Source organism: Macrobrachium rosenbergii, chromosome 2, assembly GCF_040412425.1.
Source record: "Macrobrachium rosenbergii isolate ZJJX-2024 chromosome 2, ASM4041242v1, whole genome shotgun sequence".
In the NCBI taxonomy this organism is placed as follows: domain Eukaryota; kingdom Metazoa; phylum Arthropoda; class Malacostraca; order Decapoda; family Palaemonidae; genus Macrobrachium; species Macrobrachium rosenbergii.
The window spans coordinates 12,680,448-12,689,088 of record NC_089742.1 but is presented as its reverse complement, the minus strand read 5'-3'; the positions used below and the strand labels follow the sequence as shown (position 1 = coordinate 12,689,088).

The 8,641-nt window shown below is 32.4% G+C and overlaps 1 pseudogene; it reads left to right on the top strand.

Annotated features, from left to right (window-relative positions):
- The first annotated feature begins 7,489 nt into the window (after positions 1-7,489).
- Positions 7,490-8,242, top strand: LOC136842426 (cytochrome c oxidase subunit 3-like; annotated as a pseudogene).
- Positions 8,243-8,641: the final 399 nt, after the last annotated feature.

Genomic DNA, 8,641 nt, shown 5'->3' with positions numbered 1-8,641 from the left:
GGTGGAAAAAGTTGATGGGCATATCGATGATTCGAGAATGAAAGCAACGTGAAGGTCGCCTTGATCCTGAAGAGCGAGTAACTTTTTTATGTTTAATAGATCGTGCACAAATAATTCATTTTTAAGAGAAAATTAGCTACTTTTATTATAACAAACTACACAACAGAGAAGACAATTAGATGTAATATGACACAAAAGGAAATCGCTTAAATACTGTTCGCTATGCATTATACTCTGAAGGCCTTTACATTAGTTAAGATGTCTGAGTTCATTGTTGCACATTGGTATCCACAAATTTTAAAATAATGTGTGCATATATGTAAGACAAAGGTACTGTGACCATAGTTTCTTTTAATTTTAACTTGTTCATATGTATTCTACTATTTCATTCAGGATTTTTTTCTTACCGTTTTGGGCTTCCTTCGTAGTTAATTTAATCCAAATTTGTTTAGCGTTATATTCCTTGATTTTCGTTTATATAACCAATGCTCCAAGCATGATTTTATTTTCCACCAAGTTCTCCATGTTTCCATATTTCCCACTTATTAATGAAGCAGAGATTCTCATTATAAACTGCTGTAAAACTATGATATTCATAGCTCTCAGTTTTCCTCTTCTTGTATGCTTAGATTGTCAAGTAGCCCAAAATGAATTTGTTTACCTAATAATCATGAAGCAAGCTATAAAACCTTTGTAAAAGAATAACCACTTTAGCTGACTTCTTCATGGCAATGTAGAGACAGATGCGCTGTCAAATGTGAAGTGATTTTAAAAAAGAAGTTTATTTCTTCTTTGTTGCCTTAGGCATTCCTTGAATTTTCCCAAATAAAGTGCCCTATTCCTGTGATTTTCATCCATATACCCTACCCATCAAATCTTTAAAGTTGTAACAAAATACTCTTTTAACGTTACACATAAATAATTAATAAAATGCAATAGACTTTTCTGAACAAGTCGCAAAAAGGTAATATACATATATGTGTATATATATATATATATATATATATATATATATATATATATATATATATATATATATATATATATATATATATATATATATATATATATATATATATATATATACAGTGTCTAAAGAAAAACCAGATGTATAAGTGAAAATGTGTTGAAGCGAAGCTACTGTATAGTTTAAACTGCCTGTAGTACCTGGAAGTGAAAGAAAATAAAAAGTCTAAATATTTCCTGTAAATGCCATCTACGATCGGCATTAAAATGGCAGAAAGCGAAAGAAACTAATTTTATTTTTGGCATATATAACTTCATTATAGTGCCCTGAAAAATGCTGCCCATTAAGGAACATTAAGTCGATAAAAAACACGCTTTACTCGTCTGACGCTCCATTTAATTCGGAGAGAAACTTTTCGTCCCCTCTTTATTAGTCAGGCCAGTTTCGTGGAAGGGAAATATTAGAATATATATAGGTCCCTTTATAGAGACAAGGCGCTGGTGACCCTTTCCATAATTACAGAGCATAAGAGGCTTCCAGATCTTTCTCCATTATTTATGATTATACGTAATATTTTAGAAGGAGGGCAATAGATATAGAGGTTAATGAATACTACTACCAGGGAAAATCCAAACCTGTGACAAAAGTAAATTTAGCTGCAACATGAGAAAGATGGAAAATTTGGCAACGAAAAGAAAATACAAAATTATCTCTACTCCCTATTCTGCCTCTGTCCTTACAATCTGAATTCACAATAATTTTGTCTCTGCCTTTGGAGGGAAAAATAGAATTAAGGGGTGACTGGTCTAGCGATAAAATGATGAACCGCTTTTTTATATTGACAGCTTTAGGTATATCTTAAATTCATGGACTGGATATTCAATTAAAAACAATATGTTTAGAATCTACCTAATTGTTGTTTATAAAGTTTATAAGTGCATGTTTTAGAGAACTCACAAAAATTATAATGTATGACAAAGGTCATATTTGTTTCTAATTATGTATAATAAATGGTATGAGTAAATTTAACATATATACAAAAATTATGTGTATTTGTACAGAGTATATTTTGCAGATATCAACCACTAGATACCGAAGATTGCCTAAGAGAAAAGCTATGCTCTAAAAGTGTATGTGTATATATATATATATATATATATATATATATATATATATATATATATATATATATATATATATATATATATATATATATATGTATATGTATATATATATATATATATATATATATATATATATATATATATATATATATATATATATATATATATATATATATATATATATATTTATATTTATACATTAGTATATACACACACATATATGTATATATGTGTGTATGTATATGTATCACCCTCCACAGCTGTTTGCCAAAAAAATAAGACTCGTCTAATACTAAACTTATCATAGAACTATGAATCAGTCATCTCAGGCAATGGATTTGGAGCAGAGTTTGCTTCCTCTAATAGCGTCTACAGGCATCATCCTTCTTCTGAGTGTGGTGGTTTTGTCTGAAATGAAGAATCATCTTTAAATTAAATTAAGTTATTATGACCTACATTATATTTTTTCCTTTGGTAAAAGTCATTGGCAATAGCAGATATTTATATCATTAATGTGCTTTTGTTTTTGAGTAACTGTTATAATGTTCTTTTTATTAGCAGATGATTTTCTTATGCATCCTATACTAACTTACACGGTGGTAAAAGATATTTATAAGGCCATCTCGTGAAGCAATAAATTCAATTAATTTTCTGCCTTAGAGCAGGAATATATTGTTGAATCGAGAATATTATATAAGGAATTTAAAATTTTAATATATGCGGGGAGCAATAAAATCTGCAGGAATAGATTGCTATAGATATAAACACTAGTAAGCTTCCGGCTTTCCTCTAGAGTAGAGTATAATTCCTTAATTGAACATTCAGTATTACTAAATGTTCAGTACTTTGGTATTGTTTAATTTCTTTATTTTGAAAAAGTTAAATTACCAGATTTATGTTGTTGTGCCTCTTTATATCACAATTGACCAAATATGAGAGAATGGATGTACCGAGCAGAGACAGAACAACTACAATATAATAAACAAATTGATGAATTTTGACCTCATTTAAAATGTTACAGTCTAAGGATTTAATAAAAATCAGTTACCGAAATTATTGTGAATTCAGATTGTAAGGACAGAGGCAGAATAGGGAGTAGAGATAATTTTGTATTTTCTTTTCGTTGCCAAATTTTCCATCTTTCTCATGTTGCAGTTAAATTTACTTTTGTCACAGGTTTGGATTTTCCCTGGTAGTAGTATTCATTAACCTCTATATCTATTGCCCTCCTTCTAAAATATTACGTATAATCATAAATAATGAAGAAAGATCTGGAAGCCTCTTATGCTCTGTAATTATGGAAAGGGTCACCAGCGCCTTGTCTCTATAAGGGACCTATATATATTCTAATATTTCCCTTCCACGAAACTGGCCTGACTAATAAAGAGGGGACGAAAAGTTTCTCTCCGAATTAAATGGAGCGTCAGACGAGTAAAGCGTGTTTTTATCGACTTAATGTTCCCTTAATGGGCAGCATTTTTTCAGGCACTATAATGAAGTTATATATGCCAAAAATAAAAATTAGTTTCTTTCGCTTTCTGCCATTTTAATGCCGATCGTAGATGACATTTACAGGGAAATATTTAGACTTTTTATTTTTCTTTCACTTCCAGGTACTACGGGCAGTTAAAACTATACAGTAGCTTCGCTTCAACACATTTTCACTTATACATCTGGATTTTTCTTTATACACTGAAAATATATATATATATATATATATATATATATATATATATATATATATATATATATATATATATATATATATATATATATATATATATATATATATATGTATATATATATATATACATATATATATATATATATATATATATATATATATATATATATATATATATATATATATATATATATATATATATATATACATATATGTATATCACACTTTTATGACTTCTTCAGAAAGTCTATTGAATTTTATTAATTATTTATGTGTAACGTTAAAAGAGTATTTTGTTACAACTTTAAAGATTTGATGGGTAGGGTATATGGCTGATAATCACAGGAATAGGGCACTTTATTTGGGAAAATTCAAGGAATGCCTAAGGCAACAAAGAAGAAATAAACTTCTTTTTTAAAATCACTTCACATTTGACAGCGCATCTGTCTCTACATTGCCATGAAGAAGTCAGCTAAAGTGGTTATTCTTTTACAAAGGTTTTATAGCTTGCTTCATGATTATTAGGTAAACAAATTCATTTTGGGCTACTTGACAATCTAAGCATACAAGAAGAGGAAAACTGAGAGCTATGAATATCATAGTTTTACAGCAGTTTATAATGAGAATCTCTGCTTCATTAATAAGTGGGAAATATGGAAACATGGAGAACTTGGTGGAAAATAAAATCATGCTTGGAGCATTGGTTATATAAAAGAAAATCAAGGAATATAACGCTAAGCAAATTTGGATTAAATTAACTACGAAGGAAGCCCAAAACGGTAAGAAAAAAATCCTGAATGAAATAGTAGAATATATATGAACAAGTTAAAATTAAAGGAAACTATGGTCACAGTACCTTTGTCTTATATATATGCACATTATTTTAAAATTTGTGGATACCAATGTACAACAATGAACTCAGACATCTTAACTAATGTAAAGGCCTTCAGAGTATAATGCATAGCGAACAGTATTTAAGCGATTTCCTTTTTGTGTCATATTACATCTAATTGTCTTCTGTTGTGTAGTTTGTTATAATAAAAGTAGCTAATTTTCTCTAAAAATGAATTATTTGTGCACGATCTATTAAACATAAAAAGTTACTCGCTCTTCAGGATCAAGGCGACCTTCACGTTGCTTTCATTCTCGAATCATCGATATGCCCATCAACTTTTCCACCTACCTGCCTTCTGCAATAGTAACAGCATAGAGTAAGGAGAATTTATTTTTCTTGTAGTGCAGTTTATAAAAGGAGAAACGGGTTGATTTTATTTTAGTGCAAAAAGGGGGAAATGTCTTGTATTTTCGTGCTTAATAATATAATAGTTTTTCATGAATGTACAAATACTGTTCTCTAACGCTTTAATAATATATGAATATGATGCTACATAATATTGAGATTATTTTCATCCATAAGACCTAAAAATAGTTGCAAGTCTGTACACTAATTCATTGTAAGTGATGATATGAAGCTAAACTATAGCTGAAATAGAGTTAAACATTTTTTTTTTTTACAATTGAACCTACTGTATAATTCCCTGTCCCGAGATAATACTGGATTTAATTATTATTAATAACATTGGTAAAAAATGTGTAAGAATGCGACTTAATTCTTACGGTATCCGTAGCAAAAAAAAAAAGTGGGGTACGATGAGAGATAGAAAACTTAGTTTGCTAGAGCATGAACCATTAAAACAAGGGCTATGAGGGTGTTCCGTGCGTCATTTCTCGAATCAGATTTGAGAGTTAACATTCTTCACCTCCATAAAAGATTTTGAATTTTCATGATTGCTGCAGCATGACGGTGCAATGATAACGTACTTTGAACAATTTTTTTTTCTTGACTATGATGCAGACAGCAATCATGACATTTGGCCATCTGTCAGCTCAGCACACTTAGGGCCCGAGCTTGACGTTAGGCTGGGGAATCGCGTCTCGGATTGTCAATGCTGAATTTTAATGGTTCTTTTAGCACAACTCTTACCTGTAGTAACAGGAGATAATAGCCTTCCTTCAATGGTTAATAATAGTTTTAACGACATTCGTTGCTTCTACAAGGACACTGGGTCTTAAGACAATGAAAGGGAGAACTTTTGTTTCCATCAAAAAATGGACCGAGAATTAGATTTGTAGCCTTTAACTCACAGAAATATTATAGAAATAGGACAAAAGCTTCAAGGAACTAGCATCCCAAAGAATGTAGAAGTATTGTGGGCATGTGTGTTTATCATTTCTGGTAGACGAACAATATCTAAGTATTCTTGAAGTGATACACAAATGGGGAAAATGCATAAGAGTAAGAAAGGCGATGAAACTATGCGAGAAAAAAGTTGGGATGACCCAAAGCCTTGAGTGATACCGCAGACATTTTGTGATGGAAATCCCCTAACCCAGGAAGTTTGATAGAGATGAACGCCGACGGCTTCGTTTTTTACATATCTGAAAGCGCTGTACTGAAATGTGTGGATCAGGGAAGGGTGCAGGTATCCATGAATTATAGGAAGGTCTGAAAAGGTCAGACCTTGCTCTGGGTGTGTTCACCATTTCAGGAAACAGGAAACAGTTTACAAAGAAATTGATTATATTATTTGAAACGGAAATTGAAAAAGTAAGGGAAGCTTTCATAACATGCTCTAAAGGACATCTTGATGACTAGAAATGTTCCGTGATCCACTCAGAAGATTAAAATATGTCTAAATTGGTCTTCACAAGCGAATGATAACCCATAAATAATCGGATTGATGAACTACCATATTATAAGATGAAGGAATTTTCCAGTGACGCTTTATCGTTACCCAAAAGTTGTTTTTTTTTTTAAGTTAAAACAAAATATTGTTTACGTAATATTAGAGTTCATGTTTTCAAAAAAGTTTCTTGTTTAAGTTGATTTACTATAATTATGCTTGGAAGTGTACGTTTAATATTTGTATTTTTTTTTAAATTAGTTAATACGGATCAATTATCACTTATAAATTGCCCTTCAGTGTTTATCCCGATGTTGAGTGAATTTGATATTTGACGCCATTTGTAGCTTAATGTTCGTGAATGAAAAAAAAAGTCTGTGTATGTGAAAAAAATATTATAAACAGATTCAAACGTGCATCAAACTTACCAACTGGTACACGGCGGAAGTGGCTTAATATCGACTTATGTACAAAACACCTACATTCGACAGCGGAATAGTCGGTATCAGCTTATTTAACTATCGATAGCACTGAAATGTCATCGTTCCCCAACCATTCGGTTGTTCTAGTCCACCTGGTGACGGATCGCTTATCGCTTATAAATGCCCCTTCAGTGTTTATTCAGTGGCTGAATGAATTTGATGTTAGGCACAAGAACAAGGCACATATCAATAACACTATCCGTAGCTCTACCACTATGAATAGCATTCATGCTATATTATTTGGATGAATCAACCGAACTCAGCACATATTCGCCCACCTCATGCCAGCAGGAACCCCAGGACCTCCTACACCAGTAATAGTATTGATTGAAACCATTAGATACATAATTCGCCCAGGAACCCTGGCCATTCGGCTAGCAGCCAACATGATCGCTGGACACCTCCTCTTAACAATAATAGGAAACACATGACCGCACTTAGGCCACACAGCAGTATCCAGACTAGTATTAGCTCAGATCCTCCTTTGCTGTAAATCAATCTTACACATTTGCAGTTCTAAGAACCCTTTATGCTAGAGAAATAAACTAATGCCAAAACACGGACATCATGCCTGCCACCTAGTAGATGTCAGACCATGACCCCTTACTGGAGCCATTAGAGCCATAATACTTACCACTGGACTTGTAAAATGATTCCACCAATTCAATATAGACCTCTTAATCCTAGGAATCACAGCAACCTTTTAACAATAATCCAATGATGACAAGATATTACACGAGAAGGAAAATACCAAGGTCTTCACAAGTCAAAAGTAGTTAACGGCCTTCGATGGGGAATAATTTAGTTTATTGCCTCCAAGTCCTCCTTTTCTTTTCATTCTTCTGAGCCTTTTTCCACAGTAGACTATCCCATACAGGAGAGCTAGGAACGTGTTGACCACCAGCAGGAATCGACACCTTCAACCCCTTTCAAATTCCTCTTCTTAATACAGCAATTTTACTGGCCTCAGGAGCCACTGTAACTTGAGTGCACCATACCCAAGCCCTTCAAAGTCTGGTACTCACTGTGGCACTAGGCATGTACTTCACAACCCTTCAGGCCATAGACTATTACGAAGTCCCTTTCACAATTGCAGACTCAGCATATGGATCAACATTTTTTGTAGCCACCGGGTTCCACGGACTTCATGTAATCATTAGATCCTGCTTCCTTCTCGTGTCCCTATACTGACTATACTATGCCACTTCTCATCAGCTCACCACTTCGGCTTTGAAGCAGCCACCTGATACTGACATTTCATAGACGTAGTATGACTATTCCTGTATATTTCAATCTACTGATGAGGAGGATAGTTATCCTGGTATTTCCAGGATAATCAGTGTTAATTGCAATTACTCTCATTGCTACCATTTTAATTATAGCTTTTGAAGTTAGAAATAAATTTTTATATTTAAAGTTTTAAAAACAGTGTTTCATTTTTGACCACCAGTGAATAGAGTTATTTGTGTGTTCATAAGGCAAAGTGATAGACATGTTTTGTTCTCTTTCAAACAGTTGAGGTGAATGAAGACCAGGGAAACAGTTATAGTTGTTTAATGGAGTGATGCCCTTTTTTATCTAGTATATTCTAATACCTCACACAAAACTTGATAAACTTAATTTGATTTCTCAAGTGATCAGTAAGTTTTAAAGGGATCACTGTTACCTTTAGAGTGCTCAGTTGTAATTTTATTGTTATG